The sequence below is a fragment of the Camarhynchus parvulus genome, chromosome 11 (assembly GCF_901933205.1).
Source record: "Camarhynchus parvulus chromosome 11, STF_HiC, whole genome shotgun sequence".
In the NCBI taxonomy this organism is placed as follows: domain Eukaryota; kingdom Metazoa; phylum Chordata; class Aves; order Passeriformes; family Thraupidae; genus Camarhynchus; species Camarhynchus parvulus.
The window spans coordinates 16097547-16118769 of NC_044581.1; the positions used below are offsets into that span (position 1 = coordinate 16097547).

Here is a 21223-nt window from a genome sequence, read left to right on the forward strand (position 1 = left end):
TTGCTGCACCTTTACAGAGGCAATGGCTGACTGAGTGCCTTACAAATGTGGTCACTTTTTCCAACAGAAATGACCTTAAATCTCCAATAAGACATTTTTCCTTTGGGTTTTACATCAAACTCATCCTCCAAGTTGAAAAATGCTGTGTGAATGAAAGATACCTTCTTTTTGATAACATCCAGTTTTATGAAGTTGTGAAGTTGTCAAGAAGAAAGGAGAAGTGCCACAGAGCAGTCTGGACACTCATTCAATCACACACCATTTGCCATTTTTTCCAGGCATGGGATGGTTTCAAGCATTCACATTGAATTAATCACTTTGGGAATTCCAAAGCAATGCAGACAATGCTGACCTGGCTTCAGACAGAGCTGCAGTCCTCTGGAGCACTGCAAAGGGGGCAGTGGGACAACAGCTGCCAGGTACTTTTCCTGCAGGTCCTTAAATTGTAGTGTTGGGTGAAGCAAAGTGGCCAATGGCTCCACTGTGCTGGCTGGCACACATGCCAGCTGAGAAATGCCATGGCACAGAGGCAGGAGATTCATCTTTTCATTCTTTTTCATCTTCATTCAGAGGCACAGATTTATCTTTTCTAGCTTTACACCAAGAAGGAATTCCAGTTTTTGAAGGCCAGATTTTGGTTACTGTGTACTCCTGGGTATGCTGGGAATTTTTTCTACAAATACATGAAACATCTCCATAATTGTGAGTTAGATTCAATGTATTCATCCTGCTCAAAGACTTCAGAACAAATACTGTCAAAACTGTTGTGGAAATTTTTGCATTGGGTTTTCTGCTTTAATTTTATGTATTACATGTGATTTTCCCTGAATCAAGGATGACTTTCCATTAACCTCGATGGGTTTAGGACACAATGAGGAGAGGGTCAGATAGGTCAAAACTCCATTTTTATTTCAGATTCCCTGCAATTATAACAACATGAGAGGAAGCAGGATGACAAAATCTAACATTCTTTTAAGTCTAGACAACACAGCACGAAAAAGGCCAGGGACTCCTGTCTATTCCTTCTGTATCCCACTGTGGCTATCACTAATAATAGCAATAATTGTGAGAATATGGTGGGAAGGAACGCCCAAGAGATTGCTCAGTTGGAATTTGCTGTTTTCTTCTTCCCTCACAACACATGTTTGCTATCCTTCTGGATGGGATATTCCATGCCATTGGAAACAAAATGGAAAGACACAAGTTGACCTGTGTCGTTAGTAAATAATTTTGAACCAATAATTTAGAGGAAATTGCAGTTTGTTTGCAGAAAAGTTGAGAAGAGATAAAAAGGCAACATTCCTCCTCCTCTCATTATTTGTTATGAAATGTTTGCTTAGCTCTGGGCTGAAGGAATTTTCAGATCCAATACACCTCTGTGAAATTCCTCAGTATCTGGCTGTAATCACCAAGGTAAGGAACTTGTTCTCTTTTCTTGGTGTGTTTCAAAAGGAAGAAGAATTTCAAAATGAGATTCGGACAAGGGCAATGACGACATGGTGTCTGCTTCAAGGATTTTTTAATTGAACATAGACTATAAATTGAAAAATCAGGAGAATTTGTTTAAACCACTGAAAAAGATCATCTTAACTATATAAAATCAGGTAGATTTTCCACTGATTTTCAATCCACAAGGAAGAATTTTCAGAGTCACTAGCATATCTGTCCCTAACACATCTCATTGGCCTCTTACTGGAGCAGCAGAGGCTGCTCCCATTTGCTCCCCTGTGTTCTTAGACTGGGAGTGGAGCCTTTGGCAGCTTACCAGCCTGTAAACCTCATTCACTTTGGGGTTTCAGCATCTCCAGGAAAAAACAGACCCTCCATAAAAAGCAGATCAATGACAGTGAGTGAAGGATTTGCAGAACTCCTACTTCTCTCCCATAATTTAACAAAGCTGAGAGCTGACAAATCCTCACTCCAGACTGGAAATGCCTTGTGTCTGAGGGTTCTCTGTTTTCATACAAGGCACTTTGATTACATGCTAATTAAACTGAAGGCAACAACTTTATGCATATTAAAGTTAGAGGAGTTTCAGAAACCAGATGCAAATAAATGAGGTAAAAGCCTAACAAAATGAAACTGAGAATTAAAACAGATGAAAAATTGAACTTCAGTGTCTCTGCTAAATGTAACTACTCAATACTGACTGAAAGTTAAATTACCATTTGCACAAGAACAAGAGTATCTCAACTAAATGAGGTATGAAAAAGCATGCACATATTTCCTAAGGAATACTGCTCATACCCAGAATGCTTTATTCAGTGTTAGGAGCATATACATAAAATAAGGTGTTAAAAAACCTGCTGTGTCTTAACTAAAACAATGGCCAAAGAAAATAATGAAATCTATACAATTATGTGGATGTGAGTGTGCTCAAGATGAAAAATCACTAAAAGGGAAGAGTTAAATGTCATTTCACACCCATTAAAATAGTTCCAAATATTCATGAAAAGTTTTAAAAGACTTGACAAAAGGCCAACTGAAATTGGCATAAAGCTTTCCACAAACTTCAGTGGACATTGTCCAAGACTTCTGTTATTTCCCAACTGTCTAGCTCCTAAAAAACCCCAAATCATTGATTCAAACACATCCCAAAAAGAATTACAGAACGTGAAGTACAGAGACATAAAGTACAGTCTAAGATCTACTTAAAACACTTAAAAATGTAAACTAAGACCTTCCCTGTAAAACAAAGACTAAGGAGAGCAGGTGACCTATGAACTATGGTTGCTGGTTATTTAAAACTGTCTGAGGCCAAAGATTCCTAGAAATCTAATATGCACATCACAGTGTGGTTGGGGCCATCTCACGTTACAGCATCCTGGAGTCTTTTCTCATTCACTTTGCAGAGAGAAAACTCATGAAATCACCTTACCTGCAGCTCATTTTCATCCAACTCTTGTTTCCTGCTCTGATGCTCTGTTAATTCTTCAGTGCTTTGGCACCACAAAGGAAACACAAAAGGCCCAGCTCTGTCACCAGAGCTTTCCATTGCTGGAGGAGAGACTGCCTTCACTCAGCTGTCCCACCTGGGGTTCTGCCTGCCAGACCATTTCCCACATGGAACCAAGGGCAGCTTGGAAGCCAAAGGAGGGTATGGCAGAGACCCAGAGAACATAAAGCTGTTCACATAGCTTAGAGCTCCCTGACAACAGCCAGAAGCTGCCTTTTGGCCAAGACTGGTCTCTGGAATGGGGCAGATGTCCATTTTTAAACACCAACATACAGCAACATGTGCTAGAAGGGGAGAGAAGCCTCCCTGTAAGTCCTGTACCCCTGCTCAGAATCCACTCCAGACCCAGGGGAGGTAAGGGAGGCCTCTCCCTCAGGTTTCATGAGCACATCATGGAAATGCCCTCACCAAGCACAGAAACCACCCTGGTGTTTGCCATCATCCCTCTGCTCCTGCCTGGAACACACACCAGAGCAAGGCAGCCCAGCCCAGGAGCCACAGGTCTGCTCAGAGCTCAGCACAACATCCACGCTGGACACAGCACAACATCCACGCTGGAACACAGAACAACATCCACGTTGGACACAGCACAACATCCACGCTGGACACAGAACAACATCCACGTTGTGCTGAGCATTTCATAACAGTGAGTTCAGGGCAGCAGGGATTTCAGAAATGCTTCAAATGTCTCCAGGGAGAAACCTATGAGGAGGTGGCAGTCCCTGTGCACCAGCAGACACAAAACCTTGCCAAGACAGCAAGGAAAGTGCCAGCTACCTTTCCTTTCAAGGTTCTGGGTTAAGCCTTGACAATGTGGTGAATGTATCATTTTCTCACTTATGCCAAAGAATCCCAGGAAGGATAAAGTCCTGTTAAGTTTGCCAACATTCATCTTATGAATTCCTCTTTCCTCCAAAGCAAGGATGTTCAACCAATACCATCACGAGGCTGCTCAAAGAACTCCTGCATCATGTAAGCAGTTTAAATAATAAATGATTGTTTCTTTAGGGAATGTGTAATGAAGGAGACTCACCTCTTGGGATGGGTTAAGTTGGTAGTCTGAAAAATATGTGAGACTATAACCTTACTACAGTCATAAGCAAAACTACTTCCAAGAATTGTAGCCAGCAGGATAGTACAGCCTGACCTGGAACTGCAGATACCCGATAGCACTGACTGACTTTTTGAGAGATGGCTTACTGAGCCCCTCTCAAGTTAGGGTCACAATGTCAATGCTCTGGGAAATATAATCAAAATGAGCAAATTAAGATGTGAAATTAGGTAGAAAAAAATGACAAGCAGCATATCTGGAAAGGAGAAAGGGGCTGAATTGCAGAAAGTGTTGCTGAGGTGAAAGATATTTTTACCCTCGGGAAGCATCAGGAGCAAACAGCCAAGCCAACGGCAGTAAATCATGGCAATTAAGGGAGTTCCTTCCCTCTCCACTCTGACCCACAGCCCCTTTTCTGGGAGGGAGCTGCAGAGGGGACAGCAGCAGCCACAAGGCTGAGGGGCATATCTGCCTCTTTTTGTCCCCCTGAGAAGGGCACTTACAGAGTGCACTGGGTCAATGGAACAAGCTTCTGAGACACCGTGACAGAGACACAATCCCTGATCCACCAACAAAAAGTGAAAAGTCTGGACCCTAAATCCACACACAGATTGTTAAATTAATGACAGACTTTTACAGAGTGTTAAGCACCCAGGAGCTCCCATTGAGCTGAACATTGTCTGTGCAAGCATTTCCAGAGTGCTTTTATACCAATTTGGGAAAGAAAATGTTCTGGGAAACTAGTGAGAATGGACTCTCATGAGGTTTCCAATAATACACATGTATTATTGAAGTCAGAAATCCCACGAGTAAAACTCAGAGCATGTTCATTTTTGATCCTATCCCAAACCAGGCAGCACAAAGGCATGCGAACACACTGAAGGGAAGAGAGAATTTCAGTTAACTAAACTTTTCCCTAGCTATTATGTTTGCCAAAAAAATTCACCCATCCTCCAGAAAAGTATCAAGCCTGTAAATGGGCAGCTCCTGATGCTGGCCCCAGAGTCAGGGAAGTACAAAGTGATGTTTTATGGGACTGGGTCCTTGGCTGATGAGAATAACCTCAGCAGACCTTTACTGATTTTCACCAGACTGGAATACCTGGCTCTGTACCACACCAAATGTTTAGGTTAAGTTAATGGCCCTTATACACAGTAAAATATTTTTTATCATGAAAGAAGCATTAGAATCATTGGTTGCCTTTTCTGACTTGAGAATTGTCAGCAGATGGCACTTTCCTTTAGAATCTGACTCAGAAAAATAACTCAATTATTCTGTTTTCTATCCTATAGATTTCTTGCCAATGTAAAATGTTAAGGGTTCTTAACAATGTAGTATTTTATTAGCTGACGATCTGACAGAAGGAGAGTACAAGGTTTAAATTGCCAGTCTGACTTAGCCATGAAAGACTACTCTGTTTGGTTTCTCAAAGGAAGTGCTATGCAGAACAGTCAGCAATTAAAACAAGGTAACAAAAATGCATGTCTTTAATTATTCCTATATGAACAAAGCCAGAGTTATCTCTGAATAGTGCCTTTGTATTTCTGCCGTTGACTGAGCTTGTTTCAAACATCTTTATGCAACCCCCTGTCAGCATATGGCAAATAAGGAAATATTCTTATTTGTTCCTCCACTTACGGTAATTGAACCAGTCACATTGGTATTTAAATGTATTAAATTGGTATTTATTGCAGGGTAATGAGATATTCTAGAACTAACACAAAGTTGATTGCTTTGCCACAGATTAAATACTTGCTTGTCAGTACGTGAGCTTGCTCATTTCTCATGTTTTGGGTTTAAAAAAAAAGCCAAAAACCAAAAAAGAAACCACCCCAGGAGCAGGCATGATAAATGAATAGAAGAAAAATACTAATTCAAACTACAGCATCACCACACTAACTATACACCAATAATATTTAAGTGAAGTGCCAGAGGTTTACCAAGTTACAGTCAGGATCACTTCATTTACAATTCCATCAGTGGGGCTCTTTGGCTCCCCAGAAAGGTTTTGGAAGGCAATTAGCTAAAACCAACAGCTCAAATTTGGCCTTGGTAGCTGTACAAGCACTTGGGTATGGCCTGTTTAAGCAAATCCCTGCAACTGTAAGATAAAATCTAGAGCTTTTATTAGTTATGACAGTTCTGAAATCCATCACAAAGCAAACAGGAAACAGCAGGATTATTTAATGAGTGCATTTATGCTTCACCTTCCCTAAAAAGAGGCAGCCCACTATTTGTCGTGCGCTGACAGTTGATTAGTTACTTAGGGTACCTCAAGAATAACAGAAAAGCTGACTTCAGAGGGTAGCTCAGTGTGTCCCCTGAGCTAACATCCCTAGTAACTAGGTGCACAGCTTCAGAGAACACTCCAGGTGAGAGCAGGATTACCTTTAGAAACCTCCAAAAGCGCAGGAAATGCAGCTCTCTCTGTCCTGTCATTCTCTGTAACAGCACAAAACAAAAGCACCATTTACATCCCTCTTAAATACCTGAAATGTGCCTTCGAGATGCCCAGATCTTCAGACAGGGCAGTATTTCACCCTAAGGTGGGTTTGCTATGAATTATTTATGCTTCACAAAGGATTAGGTGAAATGAAAATGTTCTGGCAAGATTCTCCTCCCTCTTTGTGTAGAGCTAATCAGTTTTACAGGGCTGGAGTTCAGATGTACCAATATTCTAGAGAAAGTGCATGCCTTCTTAATGAACTTGCTGCTCCTGGAGTGGTAATAAAGGCAAAACCAATAAGATTAGGGCAGAGTGACACAGAAAATGAACAGCTTTAAAAAAAAAAAAAACTAAAAACCAAACAACTGATGATATATAACTAAAATCAGTACTTGGAAATTCCTTTTGCATAGGTACTTAGCATTAACAGATGCTTGCTTGAGTGTTTCTGATCAGCAACATTCCTCCCTATCAGACAGGCAACTCCAAACTTTAAAAGTCATTTAAAACTTTTAAAGTTGTAGGAAACACAACTATAAATTATGAGATTTTTAAAAATAATGCCAAAGGGCTTCATAGTTTTATTTTCTTTCTGATTTCTTGAACCATTTTCAGCTGAGTTTTTAAAAGCTTTTTTTATCCCTTATAATCATGTATACTAGAATCAAAGTTGAGTGGGGTTGGGTTTGTTTTTTTTTTTTGGTAAAAAAACAGCTTTTCTTGTGATGATGGGACTTTGGCAGCTGGACCCTTCAGAACATTTCATATTGTAAGAGAGAATTAGGCAAGGCTTCATACTCCCTCTCCCTTACAGGACACCCTGTTGAGGTTGCAGACAATAGAGAGAGAAGACACTTTCCCAAGCACTGAGACACCCCTTGGAGCTACCTGATGGCACAACCTTCCCTCTTGGTGGGACTCTGGGCTGCAATGAGTTACACCCAACTGCATCAAAGCCCCAAGCAAATACTCCCCACATCTGGTGGCTCCCTACCCGTCCCCACATTTCCCCAGTGCAGATCCTGCAGATACCAGCTTTTCCCTGCCAGAGCTGATGCAAATGAATTTGAGGGGGCAGAAGATCTGAGCCTGTCTGACCTGGGATAATTTGCATTCAAACAAAATAAATCCAGCTCAATTCCCATAGCAATTTTGCTTTGCTATGAATAGCTCAGGCAGCTCCAATAACGAGGAGCTCGGGTTACATCTGATTGCCAGCTGTATTGCTTACTAAGAAGTTAGGTCAGTGCTTCCCAACCTTTTAATTTTCCTTGTTGGAGTATACATTGCTATGGATTAGTTACATGAGAGAGTGGTCACAAGGAACTCTGTAGGGAGCAAAGTATCAGCTTTGCTGATATTCCACATACACAGACATATCCATATGTTGAAATATCTACATGGGAAGGAGAAAGGGAGTGGAACAAAAGAGCTTAGGACATTAAGGGATGGAAAACAAGAAGCAAAGATGGCCCAAGAGTGAGAATGTCAGGCTGGCGCCTGGGTTATCTGGATTACACTCCCTGCTCTTCAGCATTTCAGCTTCTCTGTTCCCTATTTATCAGTTTAACAGGCAGGATTCTGTAATCAATGTAGAAAATGCTCATGAGGGACTTGTGAAGGCTCACATTTGACCCTGGCTGGGTTGTTCTGGTAAAGTTCTTCCACATTCTCTACTCTAAGCTGCAGCCCCAGCCTTCAGGATGCCTCCCCCCAGCCAGAGGTGTGATCCAGGAGCACAGAGACCCAGAGCACAGCCAGGGGTGTGCCACCTCACAGGGCCCCCTGCTCACAGACACCTTCCCAAGCACGTCCTGGACAGGCTCATGCCGGGTGGCCCCAGCCCTGAGGCAGAAACACTCAGCACAGGCAGCTCTGGAGGGCTGGAGCTGTGCTCATCCCTGGGAATTCCTGGGCCGTGGGGTTTCCTACTGCCACATGCCCTTGGAGAAAGGATGGCACTTGGTGTCATGGTGTCAAACCCAGCTGGGGATGGAACACCACACAGCCACTCCCTCTGCACCAGCCTGGCACCACTGTGAGAGGCAGAGCAGGGGACCATCAATGCCGTCCCCTGCCCTTTTGCTGCAGCAATCTCTCTGAAGCACAACAGCAGCCTGGGTGTGTCTGAATCTCTTCTTGCCACCATGAAAAGGTACAACAGTAACACACTGAATGTAATTCACACAATTAAACCCAACACACAAGGCAGTAGCATCCTGGAAATCCACTACATTGAAATAAGACCTCATCCTTTTGTCAGTTTCCCATAACATTAAAAACCTGCACAATGGCAACTCCACTTCCATGACCATACAAACACCCTTAGCATTCAGGGCTTACTTTACATGGGCATTTAAATACTTATTTACTAAGATGAATGTAATAAGATACACCTACATTCCATGGCATGGAAAAGCCTCGTATTTGCAGGCCCTGCTTGCACTCACAAAACCTGCCTTCCCCATATTACACTGCCAAGTGTATCCTGACTCCAGAGAGTCTCTGTTTCCCTCCTTGTAGCCAAATGCCACCAATCTACACTGCTCAGCCATTCTACACCCACCTGGGCCTGCTTTAAAGCTGTGCACTCATTCACTCCTCTCCCACAAATTAGCCTCAGCTTCTATTTTGAGGGAATGATGCCCAAGGGTGAATGTGCTATAACTGCTCTGCTGGAGTAAATGAAAAACTTTGCTAGTCTGTGACAAATCCAGCCAGATTTCCTGCTTTTAATAATATTATAAAGGAAAGTTTGATGACAAATAATTTTCAGTGTTATTTTCTAAATCTCCATAGTAGAAATAACTCTGATGACATGCAAAACCCACCACAATAAGGTCCTGGTTTGGTATAAAATAAAACATAATGCCACAACTGTCTTAAAATGGACACAGAAATACGACTTAATACTGGCCCAGGTTGTGGTAAGGTGAGGTAAATCCATTTTTTAACCCAATGCAGCAATCTACACCTCCTGCCCTGCTGTCTGTGCCAAGGTCAGAGCCCAACACACAGGTCCAAAGCAGCATTTGGGTGTTAAACAATGACTTCCAGGTATTCAGCCCCATGTTTGACTTGGAGCCCCTGAACAGGTCTGCAGAACTAAACTGCTCATGAAAGGTTACACTGATTTTGCCATCATCAGACTTTAGTACAAGCATCTGAATTATGCAACTGTTTAGCAGGGATGAATTTTAAGAAAACAGTGGGAAAAAAGACAGTGTGGGAGCATTTAGTTGTGTCTTTTCAATGAAGAAATCCATTCAATTATGTGTTATGTCAGCAAAGCACCATTTGCCAGGGTTTTCATGCAAGTGAACAGCATTTCTTCACAAAAGCATCCATTCAGTAGAGTGTTTTCAGCACAATTCCTTACATATAAGGCTCTCCAAGTAGTCTCTGGATCAAAGCTCAAGGTAGCCCTGAGATATTCTCTGAGATCTCAGGAAAGGGGAAAATGCAATTGGGAAAAGGGAAGGTAGTGCCCAAAAGCAACTTTGTATTCTATGTGATAGTCTTTGTATTAAATTGGTCCAAGATAACAAAATATCTATTGAACAGATGTTGCCACTATGTTAAACACGACAGGCCTTCTGACTAAAATAAAGATACAGTGAAGACAAGGGAGATATTTGTTGACAGCTCAGAATGCTGCAGAGTTACAAAGAGATGGTTAAAAAAATTGTATCAGCAGAAGATTTAGGAGGCAAAATTTCCTAAGCAGCCTGACCTTGTTTCTGCAATGAATCTACTGAACAGTAGGTTAAGCAAAGGTCAGGTTAAGCACAGGTTAAGAAAAAAGCTCCAAGAAGAGGAATGTGCTGCTGGGGTCACAGAGGCTCTGGGACATCAGGGAGTGTGTGAGAGCCACAGACACTCCAGTCTCCATGCAGCTCCTGCTCCCAGGGCCTGGGAGTGCTCTCTGCTCCATCCTGGCAGCACAGGGACCTGAGCTGGCTGCACAGCCCAGCCAGAAGTGACAGGGGTGCTGCACAGCTCAGCTGCTCCTGCATCTGAGCCCTTAGCAGGAATCAGGACAGCTTGCTCTGCTGAGAGGTACCACATGAGTGGAATAATTAGTACATCAAAGCACCCAACTCCCATAAACAGGAGATAATTTGTCTGCTTTCATAGGCAAGAACTAGAAAAGTGAACATGAAGAGTGATAGATGTGGTCCTCCCACTCCAAGTCTCTCTGAAGCTCCGTGCGACCTGCACAGCCCCTGATTTATTGCACTCAGATGGAGTCTGCTCTGCTGCAGCCTGTCCTCAAGCCCCATCCCTCACAGTGGTGTATCCCCAACTTTTCCCCAAAATAATCTGGCTGCTCAGTGGCCTCTGAAGGGGCACAGCCTGCCCCAGGGTTACTGGCTGATGGCAGCTCAGCCCTCCTCATGCCTGCACACTTCCCTACTGGAAGTTCCCTGTGCTTTAGGAGCTGAAGTGCAATCCTGCCACTTCCCAGTGAGGATCTGCCCGGCTTAACACATCTGACCACAGACCTGACTGCTCCTGAAATCCATCTGGATCATCAGTCAGCCCCTCCACCTTTTCCTCTTTCCAGGTGGTAAGGCAAACAGAGGAAAAGCCAGAAGGAGCTCTTGTGGAACATTTCCTCTCTTCACAGCATGTTACACCACACACTCCTCCTCCTGCAGAAAAGCAGCAGTGTTATGTGCTAGAGAAGTAAATTAGGCACAAATAGCACCATGGGGAGCTTAAATATTTTGAGTGTATACCATATAATCAGGAAATGCCCACCCTCTTTATCTGTTAGGAGCAAGGAAATCGAAAGCTTTGTAATTTTAAACTGCCCATCAGTTGCTGTGAATCAGTCAGGCATCTTGCTGGGGAGAGGGAGCACACACAAGAGCACTGGCAAGATAAGAGATGGTTTAAGCTACACTCCCCATCCTGTCAGAATAGTTTCAGCCCAAGATTTCACATTTGATCACCCCTCTCCTGGGCTTCTCTTGATGCACCTCCACTGAGCCCCTCAAAAGGACTAAAATAGCACACTGATCATAGTTTTTCAGATTATTTATACTAATTCTTACAAGATTCACCAATCTGAAATAAAATTGGTTTTGTTTTCAATAGCAAATAAATTTTACAGATTTACAGTGACTTATTCCTTTAACATATTTTAACAAATAATAAAGGAAGTCATGTGAGACTCATTCACCTACATCCTCCACATTATAAACTTTTGCAATAAACCTATACCCTCCATTTTAATTTACAAAAATTAAAGGCAAACTACAACAACCTTCTCTTTAAAATGCAATTCCTTTCCTGCAAGAAGCACAACAGTGTCACTTTAAATCATAATAATGACTGAACAAGTTATTGAACAGCAGAAAAGACTACAGCCATAAACAGCATTGTCATGTGCACCTTTATAGAAAAGCAAATATATTCATATTTCAGATGCAGTGGACACTGAATTACACTGACTCTTGCAAGATAAAGATTTAATAAAGAATGGGCACCAGTTCAGTGCATTGGTATAGAAAAGAATGAATCAGTATATAAATTCTTCTTCCTCTTTATTGTCAGTTAGGCCCAAAGGCTATGCTGTCATTAAAGGATGTGGAATATCCGTGGAGACATTTTGGAGCATATGGGCACCATTCTGAGCAGGCTGATGGTGGGCAGGGAACATTCCCAATAGGAAATACTCCCCATCTTCTGCTAATCCTAACACAGGAGTAGGGCTGTGGAGGCAGAAGGACCTTGGCTTTGCACAGATGGTGGTTTGCAGAAGACAGACCTTCATTCTGTATGAATAACATTTCCTTCTCTTTTGTTTCTCGCATTAGAGTATGTTCCTGACTTTCCCAAACTGTAGTCTTTCAAACGGCTAAATAAATAATGTGAACAGCCACAACAACAAAAAAAAATATACTATTCCCTCAGCCCTCGAGCTATTTGCAACTTATTTAGTGTTGTGGTGCTGTTCTGAGCACCAGAAAGCTAATTTTCAAGAAAAGCTTGGAAAATTAAAACAAAAATAAACTTCTGATGGCACTATAACCCAAAAGCTGGGAGCCTGTAAACAGAATCAGTGCAGTACTCAGAGGCCAAGAGCGCAGTCTGGCACATTTTTGTTCGTAGCTTTAACCGGTAATATATGGTAATATATCAGCCCTCCCTGATTCAGCTGCTGGTCCAAATTGTCCTTTCCTTGGTATTTCATGTATCCCACTGATGGAAAACACAAACCTTTGTCACCACAGCATTATCCTGATGCTCACAGCCTGCACCCTGTTCTGTCCCTGGGATCAGGCATGGTCTTCATTACCCAGACCTGCAGGGCTCTGTGCCTCAGGCAGCTCAAATGACCACCCAGCTCTCTCTGGTAAACACAGGAATCAATTAACCATTTCTGTAACATGCTTCCCTCTCTGCAATTACTCAGCTTTCCTACCACGAGCAGGAGATGAATGAGGTCTTATTCCCTACAGGTGTTCTGTGGTGACGTCTGATGATATTCCCTCACAATTTCACAGCTCAAAACCTGCTAAGTCCATCTCCTGCCTAACAAGGACAAGAGGCCTCAAAAGGCACCATCCTCTTTTATTCCCATCACCAGACTTGACTTTATCAGTTCGGGATTTGGGTTAGGTCAAATAACCTCTTTACATTTCCTTGTGGCTTTGCATTTTCTGGTGGCCATTGCATTTCCTTTGCTCCTCATTGTGGGGATGCTCTGGCAGCAGAGTGCAATGACAGCACTTGGCACCAGGGCACTGAAACCTATCTGGCAGCTGCAGGCACTACATGCCACTTGGGTGCACTTTCTAGCAGTAGCAGCAGCAGCTGACTCTCTGGAAAGTGCCTGAGCTCCTGCCACGTCTCACTGCTGGCTGCTCTGGTGTGAGCAGCCCGTGAGAGCAGCAAGGCTCAGCCTGCAGATGGGGTTTGCCCTCCAGCACGCTGTTTGCCTCCATCTAACTTCTGATTCAGTGAAATCTGATTATACAGCACCACCCTGGAGTATGTCCAACAAACATTTCGGGGTCTGCCAGGAGCAACAGACACGTTTCACTTTCCTGATGAGCCAGTGGTGCCTCCCCTTTTCAAAATCTCCTGCTAAACCAAACAGCAATTGTAGCAGTGTATCCCAAAAAACTGGTGTGCCTACTGACTCAAGGGCCAAGATGGTGTAGGAAGGAATAAAAGACACTTCCCAAGGCCAGGTTCAGATCCAAAGCAGTCAGCAGAAAATTTTTTACTCACCACAAGAAGCTTTAGATGAAGCCCATCAACCAGCAAGCACCTGTCACTAAGAGGGACAGGGCTGCAGGAATCCACAGACATCAGCAGCTCACTGCTGTCTCAGCTTGGAAATTCTTTTTTCCTGCCCCTTTGCTCAAACTTTTGCTGCTTGGGGTAGGATAACAATCCCACCACCAGTATGTGATGTAGTGTAAAAAAATATCCATATGGCCCCCAGTATGGAGAGAACCAGCTGACAGAGCAAGCCCAGAGCTCCTGTTGTGGCAGACTGGTCTCCACAGTGGTTGCAGAGATGTTTATTACAAACAATGAAATGTAGAGCAGCCTAAAAGGAATTATTCTTTATCAGAAAATGTAACAAAAAAGTGAAAACGTGACAGAAGCATTTTTATTGCATATGCCATAATCATCCATAGCAGACTGCAAAACAAAAATAATCTCTGCCCTAGTCCAAGACTGTTGTTTTAACATTTCATTTATATTTGCATCTAACAAAACAAGGAACATAGGTTTCTGTCAAGTGTTAACAAGAAATGGCACTGGGTAGCTACTTCATTAGAAAAGTTTAAACTTTCCTGTCTGATGCTGCATTACAGCATTTATAGCTATCCCTCACTATAACCAGCTTGTACTTCAACAGCAATATTAATTTGAAATATTTCTTGAGGTTTAGCCTAGCCTAATTTTAAGGCCTACTAATTTGATAACTTCTTTCCAAAAAAAAAAAAAAAAAAAAGAGTGCATAGCCTAAGACAGGTCTGGTCAAGAAAGAATTATTTTAAAAATCTTTTAAAAATCACACAAAGAAAAAGAAAACCTCTTTTTAAGTTCATTGCTTAGAACTGATTACAATCTGGTGTTATACAAATCCTATATCTCATGGCAAGGAAAATGTAGGTCTGAAGAGTAATCCATGTTTCATTAGTTTGTGTACACTGCCACAGAATACAATATTACGTTCTGAAATTAGTCAGAAGCCACACTGTGCTGCAGAGTATAAAAACAAAAGTGAGGGCTCAAGCTAGGTCAAGCATATTTTGTATAAGTCCATTAAAAATCTCATTCCATTAATATTAATAAAGATGTTGAGACACAAAAGTCCTTCAATTAACATATATTAGGCAGGCAGGCACAAGCATTCAAGCGATCCCACTGTGAACAGCAAGAATCCAGCCCTCAAAGAATAAAGCCCCAAGTGTGCTGTGTACAGAGTGGGGCAGCCTGAAATGCAAATGCCCAGGGGAGTGAAAAGGCAACACCCCATTGTCTCTGCAAGCAAATATCACTTTATTGCCTCAGCTTCCTCTTCTCTTAAGCAGGTTTGTTCTGGGCCTTGTTATTGCAGTAGGAATAACTTCAAGACCTGTTATCTTTGTCATCCAACTTTTGTCTTTTACCATTTTTTGGCAGTCACTAGCTGGGCAGCCACATATGAGATTCAGGAAAAGGGTTTTCATCTGACTGTAGAAGTTGTTTGCAGATTTCCCCAGCTTATGAACTAACATTGTAAAAAAAAGAAATTAACTTGCGTGTTCCAGAAATCACTCTGGACAATAATGGTTCCCACGGTACCAAGCTTCAACCATCAAGACTCATTCCCTCCCATCTGCCCTGATTATTTGACATTTCTTCACCCTCATTCTTGGTGACTTCCGAGCACGATAAACAATAAAAGGTTACTGATGTCAACCCATTGTGTGCCAGGATGTTGTTCTCATCAAACACAGAGCAGAGCCAGCACTGAAGCTTAATTAATACATGTTTGTAAATTGTGCTGAGCTGCAAGGCTTTATAATTTCAGGTTTCTTCTGTAAATGTTTACCTCAGAGCTTTAGTCAGTGCTCCACTGTCTGAACCCAAGATAAGTTCTGCTTCCATCAGCTATTCACATAGCTGGTCAAATCACTGTCAGAGCAAATCAATAGGAAATTCCTTTAGCATACAGTAATTTATGGTAGACCTGCAGCAACAGAATTGGGATTAAAATGGGATAAGAAAAGGCAAGAAAGAACCAACATTTCTGCTCCTAGTGACATGATCAAAAAGACAGAAGAAAAACTTGTTTGCAATGGAATTATCTGTTAAAATTCAATTCAGATACCACTTAAGGGCTAGTCAGAGCCTTTCAAAGACAAAATAAGTGTTTTTTGGGAAAAAAAATTCAAGTCTGGGTTTCAGCTGCTAAAACTCACGGTAGGTCCACTGCCAGCTCTCATTGCAGAGATAATTAAGTTTAACCCCTCCCCTACCAGCTCACTGGGAGAACAAAGTGAGGCACACAGAGATCCTCAGATATTTTCTAGAAAATCCCAAGCAGGCTCTATCTCTGTAAGTCAACAACAGTGCTAATGCTCAGGAGAGAATCGAATCAGATGCAAAGAGCTCTAAAATGACCTTGAGGAACTGACTGATGCATCATGGGCATCACCACCGTGAATGACTTTATTTGGCATAGTTCCAGCTTTTATTTTGATCCATGTGCTGCACATTTCCAAAGCACAGGTCTTAGACCTCCAATCTTCCCTCCTGTTGCAGTACTGGACAGCAGTCACAGTGATCCTCTCTTTCAAAGAGTAAAGAACCTGCTGTATATCAGGAAGACAAACCCCTCCCTAAGAAGCTGCAAATTAGAGAACATCATCATAAATATCTTGTGGACTTAAGCACAATACTGTAACAAACAAAAATTTGAGGAGCCAAAACACGAGGGACTTCTGGATCTGCTGACAGAACTCCCAGTGAGCATCCGAGCGGTTACGACTGAGCAGCCTACAGTGACTTGAAGCCAACTCCCAAGGGAGTGCAAGCATGTCACAGAGCTGTCATCATGATCAGGGCTCTGCTTCTGCACAGGGTGAGCAGAGAATAAGCCTGGGAAAACAGCACTCTTTAAGAAGAGCTTTGATGGCAACATTTTCTCAAATTAAGTGAATTGTGTCGGGTCAGGGCACAACCAAGACACCTCTGTGCTTCCCACTCCTGTGCCCTGTGTCAGGTACAGATCTCCAGGAGTGGGCTGCTTGAGCTGGACTTGAGCTGCAGTTTCACAGACTGTCATTGTGTTTTGGGTAAACAAAAGCCTTTACACACCAGGTCTGCCAACCTGGTATCCCCCTCAAACACTTCCAAAGCGGAGGAAGAAAAGGGGAAAGACAGAAATAAACCCCTGTTTAGGTTAATCAATGACTAGAAGCTTCTATTAGTTATTAAAATCTGCCTCCAAGAACAGAACTATTTGTGATGTCCAGCAGTTCCCAGCGCTGCAGAAGAGAATACACTGCCTCTCAGCAGCAGAGATGGTTTGGCCCACATGAAAATAGTGGCGCTGAAAATAAAAATCCTCACGACATCAAAGACATCCTGTTATGAAGGGGTCATGTCTGTGCAGGCAGGTCATCCACTCCTGACCCTCACAAGGACATTTGTCTATAATGGACTAGGCAAAGTGTGGGAACTGGGTTTAGTGGAAAGGCTTTGCTACACAAGAAAAACACTGATGTTTCAAGCACATATAGTGACCACTGATTCCTTTGGAAGTGATGATAAGACTGCTGCTTAACAAGAAGTTCATCCTGGCCCTATCTCTGTACAATGGATACTCCCTGTTTCTGGAAAAAACACTCCAAGAATTCAAGCAATGGTGCCCACAGAAGCCTGAAGTTTGGTTGGAAATACACCAATGAACCATTTGTTTTCACACTCTGCTGCCAGCTGAGAAATGACAGAGCAGGCACAAGTGACAGAGGACCAGCTTCTGTGGACACTCAAGAGCAGTTGGGCAACCACAGCCTACTGTGCTCAGTTTCCTCTATGTACATTCCGGGTTTTTTAACATAAAACAGGAAGAAATACAACTTCTATTGCTTTTTCTGCCAAGCAGAAGAAGATTTTTTCTCATCAATAATCCTCTTTAATTCCACTTCTTACCTGTCAGGAATCAGTAGTGCCAAAACACCTGGAATAACACAGCCTTTGTCTTGCAGAGCTAAAGGCAGGGTTAAACAGAGAGCTTATCAGATAGATATAGAGGAGGTTGATCAATAACCTAATCACACAATTCATCACCAGTCAGGTCAATGCTGAGACCAGAAACACTGCCTTGTATTTTTCTAGCATAACCTAAAATATCCTCAAGAATATGACTATTTCCCATTGTCATCTCATTTTCCTGTAGAGATTTTTCTTATTTTCATATTTACCATAATATGGAGTAATGGAACAATAGTGGAAAAACCTTCACCAAAATAGTGGAGAAAAGCACGATCCTGTAAAACACAGTTTGTGTTTTATAAAGGATGGAGATGCAATAGTGTGTGAATACAAAGAAAATCATAGAACTCCCATGAAAGAAGCTGTTCTTGTTGTGCTGGTACAATGGCAGAAAATATAGGATTTGTGTATTGGCTCCTGGGTGGACTAAAAACATTTTTAAGAATGAGAAAAACCGGCAGCTCTGTACTTATCTTCTCCTCAAGGTCGCACTGGGCCAAATGTTGTATTTTTACAGCTGTCGATTTCTAAAGGACCCTCATTGCAAACAGCAATTATTCTGTACTTTCACCAGCAGTCTGGCTCAACGAGTTTAATGGCAGTTTGTCTGCCTAAGAACCTTAGGATTTGTCTCAACATATTTAATTGGACTTAATGTGTGAGTTCTAGGAATAGGAGGCTGCTGTTAGCATCAACTTAAATAATGCTAATACCAGGTGCAATTAAATGACTACAAAGAGTGGGTACATGAGCTGCCTGGCCTGCTTGCCTCTTAGGTCGTCAGACTGCATCAAGAAGCTTTAATTTTGTGGCTTCTTTGAGCAAAGCCCTGCCCTCAGACACATACACACCTCCCTCCATTGAATTAATACATCTCCTGTTTATCTCTCAGCCTATAACCCTTGTCTAGAATCCTCTGACAGCTCAAAGAGAAGGGAGGGATGAATCATGTTGCACTCATTCTCCTCCTTTGACTAGACACTAATAAACATAACACAGCTTGAGACAAGAGGCTCTTTATAATGACAGATTCCAACACATCTTGCCAAAACCAGAGGAGGGCACCAACTACTTCTGACTGAGGTACACAAACCAAAGGGAGAGAACAGCCCAAACCCACCTCTGGTGTGAGCAGGTGCAGCCTCTCAGGCCTCCATGCCACTGATAAATTTGTCCTGGAAGATAACACTGAACTGTTCCACTGAACTGTACTTCCTTTTTCTGACCCAAAATACACACACATCTTCCCTGTGATGGAATGGCAGGGGAGTTCCTTATGTTGGATAAACATGTCTTTCCTCTGGGCACGCATTTTGTACTTGCTCTAGACCCTTCCCCTGTGTCCTGCAGCCCACAAATGCTGTATAACAAACCCCTCATTCATTAGGGCCAGCAATTCCTAGGTTGTGTACTGGATTATAAACTTGTTTGACTTTGCCAGAGTTCATGTTCACAAGGGGAACGCCACTTCTGCTCCCAAAAGCAGAGTTATAAATTACTTTTGAGAATGTCTCTACAAAACAACTGGAGACCTCTGAGGTTCTCTTGTGTTCTGCCCTGATTTACTGTGTGACTGCAAACAACTCACTTTATACAGGAGATTCTGTCCACATAAACCTAAGGTAAGGAGACAAAAACTGGCCTATAAAGAGAGGCAAACAACACACTGTGATACAGGCTAGGAAGGCAGCAGTAAGTCTTTTAGATGCCATCATGGAAGTGGAGTTAAAGATGGTGAACATACAACAGATCTCCTTTTTAATGCAGATTAAAGAGCACAAAGTGGATGAAAATGGGAAAGGGGGAAAGAGGTTGGAATATACACAATCATACTGAGTAGGTCCTAAAAAACCAATTTCTTATTCAAAGAGTGGCCAGCATAATCTCTTTCAGAAAAACCTGAAAAACCACAGTAGTCTGTGGATTTGGTATAGTCTGCCTCTCAATGAGCCACCTACAGGCAATTATAAGTAATAATAAATTGCTTAATAATAATAGTAATAAAAATACAATTACAGTAAGTAAGAATTAGCTCAAATCAGGATTTTGGGAAAAAAGGGTGAATGTGGAAAGAACAAACAGTTTGAAGTGGAGAATGCAAACAGGGGATGAAACAGCAAGACAAACCAGTAGCCTGGATATACCAACTGGGAGAGCACAAGGCACTGAAGAAAACTCCAAAAAGTCATGCAGAAATAAAACAAGAGGTTTATTAAATGAATCATGAAAAATCAGAGAAGAAAAATAAAAAATTTGAATTACTTTTTATTTGGGACACATAACGATGATGTGAAAGAGAGAAACTAGCTTTGCATTTACTAACATAAACAAACTCATTGTCCCAAAGTTGCAAGAATGATAAAATGATCCCAGGGAGTCAGAATGCATTAAAAATATGTGAAAAAATTATAACTTCTGTGGAAGGAATATATCATGTTCTCCAAAGAAGGTTCAGAACAGAGTTTTCATTTACAAAACCAGTAAAATCTCTGGGTTTTTGCTGTACAACGATGCTCCAGCAAGCAAAGGATGCTGACTGAAGCAAAAAAAGGGCAGAAGACAGAAAAAAGCAAGTTTCCATTTGAAAATGGAAGCACTTTGATGATGAAAAGAGGCAGTACTCACAGTAAACTTGTGCACATTCTCCTGAAATGCTCACTTACTCTATTAGAGACTCGTTCAGATAAAGATCCTGTTCTGCCTTCTGACACACCAAGAAAATTGTGTTGACTGATGGAAACATTTGGTCTCAAATCAACAAATCAGCATAAAAACGTGGGGCCTTCCTGTCAACTAAGCCATTAAAATGTAATATACGCACATCTCTTAACAGATCTAGACCAAAGAAACAAATTCTTGCTCCTTTCCAGTGTTAAGTTAAGGTCATCCTGCCTAACAAGCCATTTCATACAGCCTCTCCCCAAAGTCTCCTCTGCAGGCACTGGCAGATAACAGACAGCTGAATGACTGAATACTCTAGGTCATCCAAAAAATTAGATCAAAGAGTCCCCGTAGTCTATTGAAATGCAATTGCTTCCAAATCACATTGTGGTGTTCCAGGCTTGAAAGAATGGGTCACTGCAGCTTTATTGTAGAGAAGCTATTGCTAATGAAAGGAACAATGGAAAGATTAGTGCTACCAACCATATAGAAGAAACACCACTTTCGGTTTAATTGCAGTGAACAAAGCAAATAGGAAAGAAGGGCAACCAAGTGACAAAAGTAGTTGGTGCAAAAGGATATAGAAGCTATTCACAAGGTTCTCTTGATCAGAGCACAGCGTCCAGACTTAACATATGATTACTGAATTTGGATCCCAGGGAAAAGTGACGTGGGTGTCATTACAGACAGCTGACGACATCTTTAGGAGGACAGCCTTGTAAACTGAAAGACTCAGAATCCTGTTGGTAATTTGCCTGGGATTCATTAGGTGCACTGAAATTAATAGATGGATAGGGAGAGAAAGGAACAATTATACTTTGGGATATCTACCCTACAGGAGATTATTGTAAGTAAAGGTTTACTTCATTTGCCA

At 42.0% G+C, this 21223-nt stretch overlaps 1 protein-coding gene across 3 annotated transcripts in view; it reads right to left on the reverse strand.

The window, feature by feature from the left end:
• Window positions 1–21223, reverse strand: part of ADAMTS18 (ADAM metallopeptidase with thrombospondin type 1 motif 18) — a 78077-nt gene that overhangs the window by 52474 nt on the left and 4380 nt on the right. The window lies entirely within an intron of this gene.